The following is an 11070-nucleotide window of genomic DNA, read 5'->3' on the forward strand; positions in this document are numbered from 1 at the left end:
GTGAGAAGTGCCGGTGCTCCGACGTGAGATTTTAAGAAGTCCCGGTGCTCAGCACCGGAGCGCACCGGCCCACTTAAAGCACTGATCGTATGCATGTGAAATGGAGTGGAGCAGGGAGCTTGCAGCTGGTCATAGTCATGTTACTCCTATAATCTTTGTCCAGATGCATTTTCAGATCTGCTCCTGATTTACTGAATAAAGAAATATTTAGAAATGCAGATTGAATAGCACAAGGGTTATAGTTTAATTATCTGAAAAGTAGCAAAAAAAGAAAAGGCCCTGGACAACTAAGGGTTAAAAAAAACATCAAAAAGTTGTAGTAACAGGGGAAAAAAGAGCTAAAGAGCATTCAGGTGTTCAGTAGGAGGTCTATTTCAGTTGAGTTAGAAGAAAGAAGAAACCAAAAGCCAGGTGAGTGTGAGTTATATATCAATTTATTATTGCAGGTTAAAACAGAGAGCACACAAAAAGGAAGAGACCAACACAACGTGAAGCCCGCTTTCATACAAACTTATCACACAAAGGCAAATAATGCGAACAGTCTTTAAGGAAAAGAGAAGCAATTTTGTCCCAACATTTTTACACTGAGGGTTTGTGAAATAGCACACTCACACAGTAATGCTGAAAGCATCAGAAACGTTGCGTCCCATTGACTTTGAATGAGGGGATGGCCAAACTGTGAGTGGGTGTGTGGAAGTTTTGCTAACAGATGACGTTCAGAAAAGTTCGGTTTCTGAGAGACCAACATGAGTGTCAGCCAATCAGATTAAGGAAAGAGCAAGAGTAAGTGGGAATGGACTGACAGTGCAGAGTAAAAATGCAGGTTTATGGAATCCCTGGGTATCCAAAAGAAAAAAAAAACTTTAACAAATAAACACTTCAAAGAATTAGACGCACCCAACATTAAGCATTTCTGCATGAGTGTGTGTGTCATCTGTTAATCCTTTTAGTTCTGCATGTGTGCAATAAAATACCTGAACAGAGGGGAAAAAGATGAAACAGCAGTCAAAATATGTACTTTTCTTTGCAGTTTTCCCACAACACTCCGCCTGTGAAAAAGTCTCATCACAGGGTAAGATGTTTTCTTTTGTTGGGTTTTGTCCTCATACACAAGCAAAAACTTGACTGGTGCCAAGGGCAATCCAAAAGGGAAAAGCTGAAGAGAAATGGAAAACTAAAGAATATATGGAAGAGTCTATTTCAGACAATGAAGCAGGAATAGAAACAGTCCTTTGGTGAGACGATGTTTCATCATGTTTGAACGCGACAGCAGACTGGTGGTGAGGTGTTGACAGATGAGCCTCACAGCCTCTTGAATAGTATCAGACGCAGGGACTGCTGGATGCTGTCTGAGCCTTGCAGATGGACTGTATGAGGACACGAACTTGTGAACTTACTGTCTGCAGCCATGTTAAAAAAAGACTGAGGGGAAGATAAGGGGATGTGCAGAGGCGGATTCAGCTATGAGAAACTGCAGTGATCTTTGGATGTCTCTGAAAGTAATTTATTATACCAACTTAGGCAGACTATATGCAGATGATACCACTCTATCATTTCACTCAAAGGAAAAAGTGTCAAAAATCAGGGGCTGGAAGTAAAAAAAAAAAAAGTCCGTTTGTTTTGGGATTTTGCTAGGGGCTTAGGGTAAACATCAACAAAACATGACAGAGTTTTTAAAAATGTGTCGGTTCTTTTGTTTTGCCAAACCTATCATGCCAACACATTCCCACTCCAACTCGTCACATATTGACATTTGGTTAAGGACCCCTCCACATCAAAAATTGACGTTTTTGGTGTCCCCAACTCCTCAATTTTTTTACTTGATGGCTTGTTCCCATTAAATCACGGATCCCCAACCTCCAGGCCGCGAGGGCACAGGTACCCAAACCCTGAGTTTTTCAACCAGGGTGCCGTCAGAGATGGTCAGGAGTTACGTGGGAAATTACCAATTTTCACTGATCTAAAAACATTTACAGTCACTAAGATATCAGCCCTCTGTTCATCCAAACAGGCCCTGATTCAACACAGAGTAATCTGGAACATGAAAGATCATAAAATACTTTTTACTTTGACTTAATTTGATTCCATGAATCACTTATGTCAAAGTCAAGGCCTGGGGGCTGGATTCGGTCCGGCCCTCCGGATAATTTCATTTTATTGTTATTAATGGCCTGATGTTATCATGCACTCATTTCTAATTTGTATAATTTTGACAAAAATATTTTTTATGGAGTCTAAAATATTGAAACTTATTCATGGTTTAAGTTGATTTATTCTGGAATAATATTCATGCCTTTTTACTATTCATAATTGTGTTAATAAGTTAATATTTTAAAATTATAAAATTGTCATTCTGCTAGCTTTTTTGACTATTTTGGCATTTACTAAGATTTTTTTAAGCTATTTTGGAGTTTAGCCAATATATCAGCTACATGCTAGCTGTTTTGGCAAATTTAGACTTTTTTAAGACTGTTTTGAAGATTAGATATTTGGCTAATCAATTTTTTTTTTAGTCTTTTTAGGATAATTTGGCATTTAGATAATATTTTAGCTGGAGATCAACTTTAGCTTTTTCAGCTATTAGCTTTAGTGATTTTAGCCATCAATTTCAGCATCTTCAGCAGCCAAATTCTGCTTATAGCATTTACACAACCATTATTGCAGGTAATCCTATGTATCTAGTTCATAATTATGTTAAAAAGTTAAAAATTTTTAAAGTTTTAAAAATTGTGTTTCAGAGTGTTCAATAAATGTTTACATTGTTCAGCCCGCTAAGTTGTGTTTTGGATTTTGGCCCCCTGTGCGATTCAGTTTTACACCCCTGCTATAAGGGTTCTTTGATAAGAATGACAATATCACAATAGTAGCTAGCTTTATTTTTGGGAAAAGCCCCACCCCTTCAACTGTCTTCACCAATCCTTTTTGAAAGCTAAATCATGTGTCATACAACTGACCAATCAGAAGTGGTCAACATCCTGGATTCCTTGTTCTGATTCGCTCATAAATTCCAACAAAAATAACAGCTAAAGCTCCTGTATAGCAGTGTAGCTTCCCGCGGGATCCGGTATCAGACTGTTTAAGAGGTGAACAAAATAATGGAGCCCAGAAACAGCAGTCTGTCCATTATCCGCAACAGAATTGTACATTATTATGACATTTAGTAAAAACAGCTGCAACTTTCAGCTTTTTCCACTCAATTATTACAAAAATGCACGAGGGACTGTACATCAACACAGATTATGGACTTTCTCCTTTTTCACATTTCTGATGCCGGTGTGCCGTGGTATTTGTGTCAAGGAAAAAGGGCACCTTGGCTTAAAAAAAGGTTTAAAAACACTGCCCTAACCCATTACCGGTTAGTGGTTAGTGTCTGGTAATCTGTCCAGTAGTGAGTTAGGGTACCGGGTTTAAGTACCATTACTGGATCCTTCCCAAGAACCAGTGCCCGTCTGGTACCCCATCCCCAAGCGTTGCGAACCCTTGATTTTACAAAAAGTCAGCACATCAAAAAACGACAAGTTGGGGACACCCAAAGCGTCAAAAAGTGAGGCGGAGGGGTACTTAAGCAAATGTCAATATGTGACCACTTGGAAATGAGAATGGGTTGAACATGCAATGGTGGATTAAATCATTGTGTAAATGTCAACATATGTAACTCCTACATCATTAAAAGCATGTAAATGCAGTAAAAAAACAGAAAGATCAATAAATAATTCAACGGCATAGATTTAATCAGACTAACATTATTGTTCTGATGTCTTGAGACCAGATCAATTTAAGTATGCAATAGAGCTCATGCTATATATAGCTCTATATAGCACACTTATGGCAAACTTATTGACATGCACCACATTTAAAAAGGGGGCCTATGTGTTAACATCCAAAAGGAGAATTTCGAAATTGTTCATGATTTGACTAATTATAAAATCATGTTTTTTTTAGCCCAACAGCTTTAGATTACATGCCGTGAAATGTGTTTTGTAAATTGACTAATCTAAACTTTTGCAGGTCCTGACAACAGGGTTTATTGACTATTTTAATAAAGACTAACAAAAATAGGATGGTAAATTCTATATTTTTTATTTAAAAGAATATATTGGAAAAATCTAACTGAAAAAATTATTTGCATTTTCCAAGAGTTGTCGGGTTCTAAAGCCAGAAAAATGAATCCCATAATATTATCTGAGGAAATAGGGTGTTCAAAGTGTAGAACTGTTTAGAAGTGGTGATATGCAGACTTTTGTTTGAATCCTCAGACTTCATCCATCATGGACTTGAAAGCTACAGTAGCTACATGTGTGCATTGCACAGGTAGTGGTACAAAGTGCACAGAAGCAGAAGCACAACCGACTGACAGTCGTCATGGAGATGGAGGCGGGTTCTAGTCCTCTGAAGCAGGAGGTTAGGGAAGCAGGAGAGAAGAGAGAAATGTGATAGAAGAAAGAACGGGATAAAAAAAGGAAGGCAATGGAGAAGAGAAACATTGTAAAAATAAAATAAATTAGCAAAAGTGTGCGGCCAGAAAGAAAGGGAAAAAAAAGAAAGTGCATAAAAGATGAGAGAAAATGGGGAGTAAAGGGGGAAGGAGAGATAGCAGGTTAGTAGCTTTTCAAAATAAATGTAAGTCATCCAACAAATCTCAAAAACATCACCTTCAAAACAAGCTTTATAGTACAATATCAGAAGCCAGTACACACTATTCTACAACAGTAGAAGATGTTCAGAAGCATCATGCAGCTGAAGGGCCATGCAACATCTCAATCCTCATTCACACACATGTACACTGGCTCTGTCAGGATTCAGTTTGTGCTCTCAATTCTCTGCCCCAGTTACTACTTATATCGCCTATGTCCTCTCCCAGGGGAGTGCTGGAATAACAATGATGAATGGTATCACTGCTCTTAAACCAGGCCGAATTGAGCCGGATACAAGTTTTTGACACCTCGGTCTTCTTCTATACTACATGACCTGATGGAAGGTAAGAAAGCACAGAGAAAGAGAAGAAACAAAACCTAACAGAGCACCAACTCAACGTGTCTACCAAAGAGACATGCACATTTTGTAACCATGGGGTCATGCAAACAACTAGACAGCTATATGTGAACATGCCAACAACACAAAGATGGAAGTGCAAGCACTATGAACTGCATCCTTCCATGTCAAGGCTGGCAGTCCTCTCACTGGATTCAACGCATTAAATCAAACTGTTGTGGGAGCTGGGGTCAGTTAATCTATTCACACAAGAGCCTGAGCGTCAACACACTGACTACATAACAAATGCAAAAAAAGGACTTGGAAAAAATCTTTTAAAAATACTTTTAAAACTTGTGAATTTAGATTTTCATGAGGTATGGGATTACATGTCTGTTTTGAAGGATTTTGGTGTGTTAGTAATAAAACTGATTGACTTTACAAATAAAGTATGATGGCTGGGATCCAAACTTCAAATAGATGGCACAATGACTCCAAGAACTCCAAGAGAACATCAAACAATCAATCAAGAAACAAGATCAGCCACATGGAGGATACTCGAGCCAAGGCTCTAACCCCAAATTCCTGCAAACCTTGAGACTCACCACCCCCAGAGATCCGCCACTAATTGAAGCACCTCCATTTCAAAACCTCTACGGGAGAGACCAGGATTCTACAAACCATCAACCTTGACACCCTTTGCTTTCTTTGGTTTCCAGCTATCAGATCTTGGGATTATAGATTTATTAAGCAGCACCAAACATTGACTTACCAAAAGTATTCTCCAGTCTATGGTCATTATCATGGTCAACATTAAGCAGGTGTGGACCTGGACATCTTGCTCAATTGGTCAGTCAACATGTAAAATCTACAAGAAAGGCCAGAGTCGACTCTTCTTTCTACAGAAACTGAGATCCTTTGACATCTGCGTTGATATGATGTCCATGTTATCAATCTGCGGTTCCAAGTGTCCTAGTCAATAGCACTGTCTGTTGGGGTAACTGTCAAAGACAGAATAAAAAGCTGGACAAACTGGTGATGAGGCCTGGGTGGATTTTGGGAGGTATAGTGGAGTCCGTTTTGACTGTGAAGATTCAGGCCAAAATTTCCAACAGGGACCATCCTCTTCGTGGGACAGTTACTGATCAGAAAAGCAGGAGGAGTGAGTATCTTTTTCCTTTAGGTGTAGGACACGGCATTTTAGGAAGTCTGCTTTTCAAATAGGAGTTAGGCTGTGGAATGTTGCAACTTAAAGAGGGAGGCTTAAGTTTTGAACTGAACTGTAGTTTTGTATCCTATGGACTGTGTATGCGATGGCGTCATGGACAATTTGTATTTCATTTATGGTCTATGTGGAAGTCCTGTATTTCTTGAATAAAGACTTGCATAAAGTATTCATCTTATCTACATGTTAATAGAGGCCTTATTTTGAATCATTTTACATTTACACCAGAATCCAGTCTCAAAGTGGAGTTCATAAAGCTGGCCTTAACTCTGAAGATATATTTGTTTTTAGCTGTGTCATGTCCCAACAATGGAGAACATGACGGCCATGGTAGCGCTGCTGCTCATCCCTAGGTTTATTTTAAACCCACTAAAGAGAAGAGAGCTGAAAAGACTCCAGGTGGCTCAGTTTCTGTTTTGGAGGGAAAACAACCCCAGCTGCTCCTCTGCAGACTATAAACACTGGGTACATTTGAAATGCAACTGTCTGGCCAATCGATGGAATGAAGTCTTGTCACATTGTATTCCAGCCATTGTCAGCATGGTTGGAGCTTCATCAGCAACCGTTTATAGCCCCTCAATGCCGATTGATGCAAATATGCATCAAACCACTGGGGTTCCAAAATTACCTGGATTGTCCACTATTTTTGGAAAAAGTTAAAGCTTTCTGGTGCAGATGAAAAGGGACGTAGTTCAGACTCTTTTAGACTTTGAGTGTGGATCTAAAGGCAAACGAAGGGAGGAAATGGCATCAGCACTGTGCAGACAAAACAGCCGACAACGCAAACCTAGATAAGTGTGAATCTGTTGGAGAAACATGATGTGTTGACTCAGTGCAATTGCTTGTAAAGAATTGATAGAGGGAAATTGAGAGAAGTCTTGTTTTCTGGTCAAAACTCTTACCACCCCCAGGTAACCGGCTGCTGCAACTGTAAGTTATTTTTAAGGTGGTTCAGAAGAAAAACTACCTCAACTAAAGGCGCAAGGTTTGTTTGCCTTATCACGCGAACTTTGGGATTATTCTGAAGTAAAGACAACCTCATAGATTGTCTCACTTTGTTTTCTAAATAACTTGAGAAGCAACTGGAAGATTCCCATGATGTCATGGACTGACATCATCTGTCTAACCAGGTGGACATTGTAGCAAATATGAAAAAGTGTTGTTAATCATTATGTAATGTATTAACCCAAATAATTTGATGACTTTTTCACTTTAAATTAATTTCAACTGCAGAAATAGAACTGCAGGATATGAGGAACCAAAAATCCCATTGAGAAAGAAAGAGCATGTACCCGCAGATTTGTTTTCTTTATTAGCTCTTCCACAACAGAACGTTAGCACCCATTTTGATATTCTGTGGACTATGTGACTCTTCAACCAAATGACACAATTAAAAAGCAACTTTGCGTTTAAATACAACACTTTACAGTGGTGAAGTGTTTACACAATCAACATCAATTCGCTGATTTTGTAGCAAAGAGAAGCTGTTTTATGCTATTAAGTGACACTTTACGAACATAACGGTAAAAAGCCGATATGAAAAGCTGTTTTTCTCTGCATCCAAATCACCTATTCATGTTGATTGAGTAAACAGTCAAGGATTTATGGTCCGTCAAAAAACGTATGTCAATAACCACCTTTAGCAAAACTACAAAATAACAAAAATGATCAACTTTGATATGCTAAAAAAAAGTTCAACATAACTTAATTTGATATACTCTAACAAAAAGTGACTAAAGTAAAATACCTACTTAATCTAAAATATCTTATTAGTGAAGGTAAAGTTCAATAAAAAATGTTTGCAAAAAGAAATGTTACTTTTCAACTATGACATGTTAGTTGAGTTGGTATGTCTGCAGAAGTTCTTGAACTAGGATTTAAGACATATCCATTTATAAGAACAAAACCTATATAAAATGCATTACTATAAAAGGATTGTGTTACTTAAAGAGAAGATTTGATACAAAAAAAAAGAAATGCTTGTCTAGACCAGAGGTCTGCAACCTGCGGCTTCAGATCCAGATGTGTCTCTTTCATCTCTCCATGGTGGCTCCTTGACCAAACATAAAATAAGTCATGGAGACTGCTGACCAGCCATGTCGACCATCAGAGTCAGAAGCTCCCTGCTAATGGTTGTCTAAGCAAAATTAACTAGAGAAAACAAATAAACAAAGTCTGCAAACTAAGACTACCAAGTTCCAACCCCAAACTAAAATAACAAAACCCAGAGGGGAAAAAGAACAAAAAAAGAAAAAAAAAATCAAATTTTGAGAGATGCTGGGTTTTTTTTTTAATTTTTGCTTTTGTTTGTGCCAAAAAAGTGGGTACAATTCATACTTATTTTTTAAAAAAAGAAGGTCATCATGAATGTAAATTCAAATTTTTTTATGCTAAAGTAAGACTCCTGCTAGGCTTTAAATAATAAGAAAAGGAGGCAGAATGGCTCTTTTACTGTTAAAGGGTTGCTGACCCCTGGTCTAGAACATATTCTACAGAATGAACCAAAAACCATTTGAGATTCGTGTAATCCTAAATCAATTTGTCTTAATGTTAAGATTAATTTTAAATATTAAAAAAAATTGATTCTTGCAATTATCTGCTTTTTAATTGCATGAGTGTATTGAGAAATGAATAGGCATTTCTAACTAACTTTAGGTACTTGAGAATAATCCATATAAAATAGACTAATACCTATTTTTTTCTAAATTAAGGGCATAAGTAAATATATAAAAAGCTGAAGCTAAAACAGCAGGGAGAAATTGGTTGACTTGTCCTAGCAGGAGCTTTCTGACATTCCCTCCTAAAAGGTCAACACTGTCAAGACAGTTTGGTACCAACTGTGCAAATCTTACATGAGCAAGAATGTGTCCGATGCCCAGGATTTAGTTCCTATGACTGATGTGACTAAAGGCCTACCATGCAGGCTTTGCTTTACATGTCTATATGTTGTTATGCTTAATCACAACATCAATTTTATATTTACCTATGGAGCCGATAGAGCTGCAGGGTGTGACCAAAATGTGACCAAACATTGTTGTTTTTAGTCTTAATGGCTCACAAAAATAAGTCTTTTACAACACAGAGAACAACGACAGCAAAACAAAATTATAACGTCTCACTCAGGAGGCTGCATCCCTTTGGAAAGTGGTAGTTAAACATGTTATTTAAAAGTATCTATCTCAATGACAGATAAATTCAGCTTTCTAACTTTTTAGAGGCAAAGAGGCAGTATGTTAGTGTTTATTTTCAACCATTGACAATATGTTTGAAATGGGTTAAATTGATGGCTGATCAGCGGATGTTGGAAGTAAAATTGGCTTACATTAGAAATGATCAGATAGAATAAAATCTACTGAGTAGCTTTTGCAGAAATGTTTTCTTATGCTGGTAAAACAATTAATTGTTTCCTGTTAATTTCAATTATTATTAAAATAATGTTTAATGTTTTTGTCGAGGTTGAAATGTTTTAAATACATAATAACCAAGAACTAAAATAGGGCTGCCACGATTAGTCGGCTAATCAACGACTAATCGACTATTAAAATGGTCAACGACTAATTTAATAGTCGATTAGTCGATATTTTATATTATATGGAGTCAGATTGTAGTAAATTTGATCGAAGTTGTGAGCGTTCAGCACAAAATAAAAAGTATTTTTTCAATATTTGAGTCAGTGAGGCCAAAATTTTATCTTTAGTGAAAAATAGATCTTTGTTTTAGATGCTAACCTCATTTGATTTAATCTTGTTTTAATACCAGAAACTAATGAAGGGCAGAGGCTGCATGATTCATTAAAAGGTTTAACTATCATCTTAATTGTCTATATTTTTAATTAGTTTAAAGCCACTGATGGCTAAGATGCGTATGTTTCATCAACTTTGCACATGACCCGATTAGTTGACAAATCGGGAAAAAAATAATCAGTGATAGTCGACTATCAAAATAATCATTTGAGGCAGGTCTAGACTATAATATCCCACTTTAATTGCAAAATAGTATTTACTCTAATTTAAAAAATATTTGCACGAATAATAAAAAAAATCCCAGTGAGTAAGGTTTGGATAAATACCTTAGAAACAAACAGATTTACCCACAAAACAAGAATGATCCGTATGTGATCATATGTCCTTCAAAATAAAAGGACGTCTTTTTATAAAAAGGGTCCAAAACTATTAATATATTACATGTATGATCAGGTTCCCTGTTTTGTTTTCTTGGATATATTGCAGTGGTCCCTGGGACCTTTTCTGGCCTAGTAGTTTTCGGAATTTTTGGTGCAGTTTTGCATCCTTTTTTTTATTTTTATTGTTTTTTTTTGCATATTAGTCTGTGTCATGATTGGCTGTAGATCATTGTCGTTTGGTCTCTCATGAACTCTGTCTTCTGTGTAGAATGTATTCATTTTGCCAAGTCTACATAAATCTTGGATGGCGATCAGATCTTCGTTTTATTCTATAATACTGATTTTTCAATAAAGGTTTGAACTTTGAATGTTTGAACAACAGAGAAAAGTGTGAAAATGTTCACGTCTGTGCACAAAAGTGTGTATTAAGGGGTTTTACTGCATTAAAACAACTAGAATAAAAGATGACTTGATTCCCTCTAGCATGGGTTTTTCTTTACAACAACATAAATAACGAGGGACCACTGTACTGAAGATGAAGATATTGAGCAATGATGATAATTCATCAGTATTTTATTGATTCAATCTTTATTTTCTGGTGTGTTTGTTAACGTTTTATTGGAACAATAAAAGACCTTTGCAGACAAGTTTGCCACGCAGAGTGAATCTATTTCTTGCAACCACACAGTACTGTTAGGTTGTAGCTGAACTGCTCAGGTTAATATCAACTGCTAAGGTTGATATCAGAAAT

At 36.9% G+C, this 11070-nt stretch overlaps 1 protein-coding gene across 7 annotated transcripts in view; it reads right to left on the bottom strand.

The window, feature by feature from the left end:
• Positions 1-11070, bottom strand: part of LOC112151031 (microtubule-associated protein 4) — a 111504-nt gene that overhangs the window by 65934 nt on the left and 34500 nt on the right. The window lies entirely within an intron of this gene.

This window comes from Oryzias melastigma, linkage group LG20 (genome assembly GCF_002922805.2).
Source record: "Oryzias melastigma strain HK-1 linkage group LG20, ASM292280v2, whole genome shotgun sequence".
In the NCBI taxonomy this organism is placed as follows: Eukaryota; Metazoa; Chordata; class Actinopteri; order Beloniformes; family Adrianichthyidae; genus Oryzias; species Oryzias melastigma.